This window comes from Triticum aestivum, chromosome 1B (genome assembly GCF_018294505.1).
Source record: "Triticum aestivum cultivar Chinese Spring chromosome 1B, IWGSC CS RefSeq v2.1, whole genome shotgun sequence".
NCBI classification, from domain to species: domain Eukaryota; kingdom Viridiplantae; phylum Streptophyta; class Magnoliopsida; order Poales; family Poaceae; genus Triticum; species Triticum aestivum.
This window is the reverse complement of record NC_057795.1, coordinates 379,051,776-379,060,838: the sequence shown is the minus strand read 5'-3', so window position 1 is coordinate 379,060,838 and position 9,063 is coordinate 379,051,776. Positions and strand designations below refer to the sequence as shown.

The window sequence follows — 9,063 nt, the reverse complement described above, 5'->3', positions numbered from 1 at the left end:
CCCGCCGCCTCCTTCCCTCCTACACCGGCGCCGCCCTTACCTCGCGCCGACAGCCGCCCTCCCTCGCGCGCCGGCCTCCTCCACCCTCGCGCGCCGGCCTCCTCCACCCCCACGCTCAGGACGCCTTCCTTCCTCCACTCCGGTCACCTTCCTTCCTCCGCTCCGGTTGCCTTCCTCCTCGCGCACCGGCCTCCTCCCTACCCCGCGCTCTATCTACCTTTCTTCTCGCGCTTCGGCCGTCTTCCTCCCCGCGCTCCGGCCGCCTTCCTCCCCGTGGTCCGGCCTCCTTCCTCCCCGCAATTAGTCCGCCTCCCTCCCCACGCTCCGTCCACCTTCCTCCCCGAGAACCGTCCGCCTTCTCCCCTGAGATCCCACGGCCGTACCACCGCCGGCCAACCCCTCCATCTGTAAGTAAGGGCACTTGGCCGCCCTCCACGCCGGGGTGGCCCTGCTAGCCATCAGCGGGGGAAGCGGAGTAGCTGCCATGGCGGGGGTGAAGACGAGTTCGTCCTACCTTACCTACATTTGAATTTGGACTTCAACAAATTGCGAGCATGAACTGAATTCTGAAAAAATACATTTTGCCGATGTTCTTGCAGGTTCAGGAACAACTTTGGCTTGAGGCTGTGCAAAGACCACCGCCCGTCCCTACCTTACCTACAGGTTCGGGTCTTAATTAAACTCGATTGTCAAAATGGATACAGTACTTAGAAAAACATTGCTTAGTGTTCCGTTCTTGTAGACTAATTAACCTGTCAGGTTGGTGCTGATTTGGGACTATGATTAAAACTAGAGGCTGATGTTGTTCAGGCTCATGGAGCTCATGGAGCTCGACCTCTCCTCCGTGGCCTCCGTCTGCAAGTTCGCCGATGACATCCTCATGTATGTACGCCTCCTCTTCTAATCCCCACACTGCTTCGTACTAGTTCCAATCATGCCCCACCAAAAAAGAAAACATACACTAGGTATCACAGTTCACTATGGATTTGATCATCAGTTCATAAAAAATCACAGAAAAAAGAACAATGTGTTACTACCATGGGAGGCTCCCTGCTGGATGTCGGCGCCGGAGGGGTATCCCCGCAGCCATAGACTTCTCTTCTCTCCTGCAATGCAAGGTTGATTTTCCTCTTAAACATTCACACAGAAAAGAATAGAGCTACTCCGTACACATTGTGTGCCAGCATCAGAACATCTTATACTAATTAGTAAGTTCAGGAAATATGTTCCAAACTGAAGCTCAGACAAGGAGACAGGGATATATAGACAGAGTGCTATGATGTGTGTTGTTAGTTATGAATAATTCGGGGAAAAAACTGGATACTCATCATGGGTTATGAAGTAGACAAAAATGCATTTCATAGCATTTGCTATATATGCGTACACCTTTGTAGTCTTTTTCAGTTCAAGTTTTGCTAAGAAAAAAAGATTTGTCGCAATTCAATATAAAATAGTGAAATCAGTTAGCTGATGGAAAATAATTCAAGTATATGTGTGCACACTGCAGTAGCAATTCGGGCATGCATGGTGTGCGCTCTGTGTGTTATTTTTCCGAGACGTGAGCTGTCTGATCCTCTAAATAGGAGAATTTGTGTTTATTGAGATACCATAGATGGATGCCATTCGTGCTCCCATTTATATTTGGGCTTATCATAGTTCACTAGGGAGAGCTATTATGTACAGAAGTACATGTATTGATGCCCCCGGAGTCCATGTATCGTTATAAAAAAATAGTTTAGTTTTTGTTAAAAATTGCTTGCACCTGTTTTGTTCCTCCAGATGCCCCCTCCTCTTGCCTACTCCCTGACCGTCTCCCTCGTGCCCCATCCGTCCAGGTATGGTACTCACACCAGTTCAAGTAATGATGTTGCAACAAGTACAGCTCCTCCCCCTGTCAAGCTTAGTGAGCCAAAAAAGAGCATGTTGATGGATGATTGCTAGCTCGCTTCATCATCGGCAGATTTTCCCGTCTACTAACTTGTGGTTAATTCCTTCTATCCTTCTATCCTTGTGGATGCCTACAAAATATAGTTTTCTGTGCTGCTACTTCATCAGTCCGTAATGTGCATAAGCTGTAGTCCTGGTTGTGTAGAGAAATGAGGTGTGTGGCTGGTTCACTGTGTGTGTGTGTGTGCATATGTGTTAACTGGTGGCCGGTGGTGTGTGTGTGCAGGGTACTGCCGGAGATAAGTAGTAGGCGGCAAAGTGTTTTGAAGTAGCACCAAGATGGGGCATAAAGCTGGCGAGCAGGTATGAGCAGCGAGCTGCTACTGCACTTGTGAGGGTACTTCCGCGAATGAATCTGGCTAGTTATAGCTATTGGTACTAAACTTGTGTGCGTGTGTTATCTTTGGTAGCTAATTTTTGCCGTGTGCAACTACTGAACCTGGTGTCCTGCTGCTATTGAACTGTTTTGATGCAAATGTCGCTGATGAACATACTTTGTGTAGAAAAAGCTACAAAAAATCACTTTTTCTGGTTGTAAGAATTTCTAAACTTGCTCTGGTCTAGCAGTTCAACAAATATTGATGTTTGGTTAATATTACCACGCTCTACGCAGCGCTTCCACGGGATCCTCTGCACGCAGTCGGCGTCTCACCTCACGCCGCCGCACGCCATCTTCCTTGCTTGTCGGTGTCATACAGGTTTCTTCGGCCGCCGCCTCGCCCTGACCCAACTATCTCGAATTTGCGCTGGGACCGGCCTTCATCGAAGTTTCTCCCAATCCTTCGACCTCGTCGTGCCATGCAGCATGCTTCAGTTCAAGAAAAATCTCAATAAAAGTTCAGAGTAGTTCACACTTCAGGTTGGATCCTTCTTTATTCAAATTTTGTTCAATGAAGCTCCCGTTTCCTGGGCTGGAGCAAGCCCATACAAAAAACCCTACAAAAAAAACATAAGTTCAAAGTCAGGAAACCAAAAAGTTCAGCCAAAAATAAAACTGTCAAAAATATGATAATGATTGTATGCTTGTCTACCTTTCTCATATCGAGCCGCTGATGTCTGCTTTTTCCCCATCTCTGCTTGTATGCTTTCTAAAGTTCGCCTAGTAGGGTTTTTTTAGTAAACATTGTAGGCTTTTTTCAGTTCAATGGATTCAAAAATAGAAAACACTGCGGCTGGGTGATGATTCATTTGTTTACTTTTCTTCTCACACTTTGCTACATGGAGAAAAAAGTGGCATGCTGATAATTCATCTTCGGTGTACTCTCAAAGTGAGAGACAGAAAAATTGACAACGGCTGCAGTGTATTTTTCTCTAGTTTTACACGTTTGGTACCTATTGTCAACTAGATAACTTAATACATGCGCCATTGGAGGCTTAGCTGCCTGTCCAAACTGAGTACTGTTGGACAACAAGAGCTGCAGTAGTTTATCAGTAGATATTCATTAGCAAAATTCATGTTACAAATTTTCATGATTCAGTTCTAGTGTTTTCACCACTAATAACTAATTCATATTACTATTGTAGTTAGCACCTGGCGTCGGCCGAGGCAACAATCCCCACCTCCCCTGACCAGATCCTCCATGGCCCTCGGCCACGAGCTCGTCCACCATGGTTACTCGCAGTCGTCAAAGTGGAGCACGGACATCAGTCCAAGTAGAATTGAAGCCACCATCTTCACCATTTTCTTATCATTCTCACATTATTTTCTTGGTGAATTAGCAATTACTGCTATTGTAGAAAGGAGCTTGTTGGTGTTTCTGTTTCTTTTTGGTATGTGTTTATGAGCATGTGAGGGCAGTGGACATTTTGTCCTTCTGATAATCTCCTTTAATAATAACACACACCTCCTCTTAATGAGAAGATGTGCAAAACTTTCCATGACTCTTAAAAAGAGCCGTTTTGCATATGTATAGTTTTGACCTACTTAAATATTGAGCCTACCATTTTTTATGAGTACCATGAGTATAATGTTGTTCTTTTCCTAGCTGAGTCCGGTGAAGTACTAACAATGAGTTTTTTGGTCGGCCTTCCAGATCTGGAGTGGAAGCTTATATATGTTGGATCAGCTGAAGATGAGAACTATTATCAGCAATTTGAGAGTGTGCTTGTTGGCCCTGTGAATGTTGGGACATACCATTTTGTTCTGGAGGTAAATAGGTTACTGATCTATGACTTTGTGATCTGCATCATGAACTCTGTTATGAAAATGATGTTTCACAACTGCGCAGAGATCCGCCTGTTCATATTACAGTTGGGCAGCTGCTTTGCTCCTACCTCAGAACATCAATTTTCATGCTCTGGTTGACATTATGCTTGCAGCTGAGTGTACTTATTCTGATGCTCTGATTGACCTTTTGCTTGCAGCTGAGCTGGACTTCCTCCTATTCAAATGCTTGCACACACAAAACTAGCAGTTCGATTACTAAATTATTTTTTTAGTTCAGTTCAATTAATAAATTTACTTCGGTTCAAATTCTTGTTATAGTTTCTGGTCAAATGTATTGTTTCAGTTCAGGCCTCTAGAGTAGCTGGTGGATCCAAGTGAAAGTGCCCATGAACAGTCATATCATTTTCATTGTGAACTTATAAATGTTACTATACATGAACTTGGTTGTTCTTTTTACAAGAACTTGTACATTGCCTTGTCAGGTTGTGCATGTACTAACCAGAAGTCTACCCCAGTTGAGCAAAGAAAATTCTACATCAGTTCAGACTAAAAAAAGACCATAAATTTAAGAGGAAGAAAAAAATTAATGAGAGAAAAAGCTGAGGTGGCTCACTAAAGAAACCCGAGAAAGCTAAAGTTTTGCTGCATATCAAACATGTATGCACATTTTGTGTTTAAACATGTTTTGGTCCATTGACAATTTGAACTTGCAACCTTACTATCTTGTACTATGGTCTAAAAAATTGTACTCATGCAGGTAGTTGAAAGGTGCAGACTTGGCAGCGGTGTGGTTCGTTCAACAACAGTGCAATGACAAAAAGAACATCAGTTCAAAAAAATTATGCAGGAGGTTTGGGAGCCAAACAACTGGTATTTTGTTGTGTTTTAATTTTTTGGGTCCATGATTGATCAAAGAGAGAAAGATGATGTATGATATATATACTGTTGCTGTAGGAGGTTCAAAGATTGTCGTGGAGCAAGTTCAAGAGTTTGGTTTCATGTGAAAAATGTGATTTTTTGGTCAGGATTTTGCATGATTGATAGCCATCAGTGGCAGCCGGCGAGTAGTTCAAGCCCGCATGCGCGAGCCGCCCATCGTCTTCCACACGTGATCCTATTGCTTGATGATGCTTGACATGAACTCAACAAGATGGATGGAATTTTTGCAATGTAATGTAAATGAATATGGTAAACAAATTGGGACACCAGATTGTTTTAGAGGTGGAGTTTGTGCTCCAGTTGAGTTGCAGCAGATTGTGGCTGTTGGTTGTTTCAAGTGAAGGTGGTCGGGTATTACTTGTGTAGGACTGAATGAATCTTGTATGTAAAGGAAACTGGATCGAATAGTTGTCAGTATTAAGATTTAAAATTACATTTTGATCCATTCTCTTGTGATTTTAGGCTGAACTCCAATACTTGCATTCGCCTCCCCAATGACGATGTGTTCCCTCAGTCCTCTCTCGACAAACCCAACAGTACAGGTTCTCCGGTGCGCCAAGTATTGCCTGTGGTGATGCCTGCATCATGGCCCATTAAGGAGATCTTGTGTATTCCACATAGAAGAAATATTGTTCGTTCATGAATATTCTCACCAGGTAGGAAGTTTTTGGAGAAGAAACCATAAGTTTTTAAAAGAATGAATGGTAAAAATGTAAGTCCGTTCAACTATATAAACCATAAAGGTACGATGGTGATGACATTGACAATAAGGATATGGATGAGAAAGAAAATTAAAAACTAAAACTAAAAGAACATCGAGGGATTGTTTTTTGAGAAGTACAAACTCTCTAGTACCATAAGTTAAAAATAAGAATTTTCTAAGTTCTGACTCAAGGGGACAAATTTGCAAAAAAAAAAAAATCATAGCAGTAAAGGTTCGAAGGAAAAAAGCAACTTAACAAATGAAAAAAACGACAATGGATTTATATTATGTTAATCACCGGTATGCTCTTGTTTGTCAGTTCATGTGTGCTCTTGTTATCAGGTCGTGTGCCAACTTGTTATCAATTTTGTGTGTGTGTGAGTTGGTAAACCAAGTGTAGCTGCTGCAGAAAAAAGGCATGGGATGTGCTGCCCTCAGTTCTCTCGATAAATCCAGCAGTGCAGGTTCTCTGGTGCGCCAAGTATTGCCGGCGGCGATGCTTGCATTATGACCCATTGAGGAGATGCAATTTTCCTGGTTTTCACAAACAACATGGATTTTAGTCCAGCTACAGAAACCACGCAAGTTCAGTGACGATGATATCATAAGTTCGGACAAGAAAATAAATGAGAATTAAAATAGAAAAATTTAAATTCTACAAGTTCAAGTGCTCATCCACACATGGTAATTCAATTTGGTAAAAGTTTAAAATGGTAAAAAGTTCAAGTTGCAAAACAAGAGAAATCTAGAACATTCGTTTCCAAAAAAAATTGACTTCAAAAAAAAAAAGAAACACGCAAAAAACTTTGGCAAAAAAATAACATTCAGTTCAACAATAAAAATCATGCAAGTTCAGGGCTAAGATACAGTAAACAGTTGAAAACTTACAAAAAAAAATTACCCAAAAAACAAAGCAAAGTCTAATCAGTGAAAATACGCTTAGTATAAATCCATGCAAACATCAGTACAAGTATACTTTTTCGGATCTATTCAAAATTACTCTACAAAAAATAGCTCAGTACAAACATACACATATATCAGTACGACTACTCTGTTTTTTAGACGAGAAAACAGCAGGATCCGTCATGCCGTATTCGAAATTACTCTTAAACGGTTGCGAAGTAGAGAAAACGTTCAACATGACTAAGTTTCGCATTTTCGATAGCTATCCAACGGTATATTATTTGCCCCATTTCGACAAACTTTTTTAAAAAATTGCATTCAAAATTAAATTTGATCGTATTTGAAGTCGTATTTAAACCATAAGGAATTAAGAAAAACTTTCTATACACAAAAGTTACGCATTTTCCATAGCTTTTCAAGGGCGTATCATTTGCGTCAATCCGACAAACCGTTTGCAAAAAACAGTGAAAAAACGTTTCGCCTAGAATTTCACCATTTTTTAAATTACTTTTAAATCATATAGAATTTGAAAAAATATTAGATATATGGAAGATACGGATTTTCACAAGATTTCCAACGCCATCTCATTTTCTCAATTCCAACAAACCGTTTGAAAATTAAGTCCAAAATACGATTCGCGTTTTCTGTTTTGAAAAAAACAGCTTTTTCAAAACTGCTCTTAATTCATAATTTTTTTGCAAAAACAAATTATAAGATTTTAATGTGGATGTCAAGAGCTTTCCAACGATATATTACACGCCCCGTTTCGACCAAAAAAATTGAAAAAAAAATTAAACTACAGAAGACGATTTTTAACAGCAACAGAAAGCATCAGTTCAACCGTTCGAATTTCATCAATTCAACCGCTTGAATTATATATATACAAAATAGCCTCTAACCGGCGACGAGGGCACCCAATAGGAGTTAGCCTATTTGGCGACCTACACGCCAAATTGGACCGGCCCGACTCGCATGTCTGTTGGTTTTTTAATCTTTGCTCGACAGTTGGTGTCTATTGGACCTCGACCAGTCTCGTAAGGCGGTTTCTTTTTCGTTTTCGTTTTTTCTTTTGTTTTTCTACTTTTTGGTTTTTCTTGTTTTTTTATTTTCTATTTGTTTATTTTTTGCTTTCTATTTTACTTTTCTTTCGGTTCTTTATTGTTAATATAATCATGTATTTAAAAAATCTTCATAGTGCACTTTAAAAATATATGTCATCGTATTAAAGAAATTAATACTGTGTAGTTCAAAAAATGTTCAACATGTACTTAAAAATGTTCAGCATGTATTTAAAAAACTATTCATTATGTATCACAAAAGTTGACCATCTATTCAAAACAAGTTCATCTTGCATTTAATTAAATGATCATCATGTATTTTTCACGTTTTAAAATGTGCGTCCTGTATTTTTTAATGTTTGTCGCACATTTGAAAATGTACATCTTGTATTTCAGAATTTGTTCAGGATGTATTAGGAAAATATTCATCTTGTTTTAGAAAATGTCCTTTGTGCACTTAAAACTTAATCATGTGCTGAAACACGGTCATCGTGTATTAAAAAGGCTCAATGTTTATTTAAAAATATTCACGTATTTCAAAAAAAATTAAAATGTCATCACGTCTCAAAACATTTTTCATCAATTATTAAAACAATTTCAACGCATATTAGTATGCTGTTCATCGTGTATGTAAAACATGTCTGTAGTGTACTTAAAAATGCTAACACCATGTATTAAAAAGCATTCATCATGTAATTTAAGAAAATATTCATGTAAATTTTAAAAGGCGTTCACGTATTTTTTTAAACGTTTGTGAATTTTTAGAAAGAGTCCGTACATGTTTGAGAAAAAAAGAAAACAAGAAAAATACATGAAAAACATATGTGTACATGCCGCAGATTCATGTACAAAGTGGACAGAGAAAAGAAAAAGGGCAATGACCCAAAGAGAGCGCCCCTATGTCTCGCTGTACGCGAGACAGAGGGCATTTCTTATTTGGCGCTACAGGCGCCAGTTAACGTGCATTTTCGTTAACTGGCGCCTCTGGCGTCCGTAAATGGGCCAGCCCATCTAGGCCCCGTTTAACATTTTCTTTTTTGAAAATTCTATGAACTTTTCTGAATATCTATGAACTTTTTCAAAATTTCAGCAGTTTTATTTCAGATTAATGAAATCTTATGAATATCGATGAACTTTTTTGTAATTTGATGAACATCTTTTTGAAAACGGATGAACTTTATTTTTATCTATGAACTTTTTCTAAAAATACATGAATTTTTTTGAATTTCTATGAACTTCTTCGTAATTTAATGAAATTTAAAAAAAAGAACTTTTGCTAAATTGGATGAAAATAAAATTTAATTTGAATGAACTTTTTTTCAAGTTGATGAACTTTTATAAACCTT

General features: G+C 39.3%; 1 long non-coding RNA gene across 19 annotated transcripts; it reads left to right on the top strand.

Moving 5' to 3' along the window:
* The first annotated feature begins 6 nt into the window (after window positions 1-6).
* Window positions 7-5,498, top strand: LOC123125591 (uncharacterized). 19 transcript variants are annotated; one of them, XR_006461467.1, is made up of 10 exons: window positions 7-503; window positions 600-663; window positions 811-882; window positions 1,836-1,983; window positions 2,174-2,250; window positions 2,358-2,481; window positions 2,561-2,806; window positions 3,472-4,096; window positions 4,872-4,984; window positions 5,069-5,498. It is a non-coding gene; the product is annotated as an uncharacterized lncRNA (long non-coding RNA). The 19 variants fall into 19 exon arrangements; XR_006461457.1 differs by lacking the exon at window positions 2,358-2,481 and adding an exon at window positions 1,015-1,118; XR_006461445.1 differs by lacking the exon at window positions 2,358-2,481.
* Window positions 5,499-9,063: the final 3,565 nt, after the last annotated feature.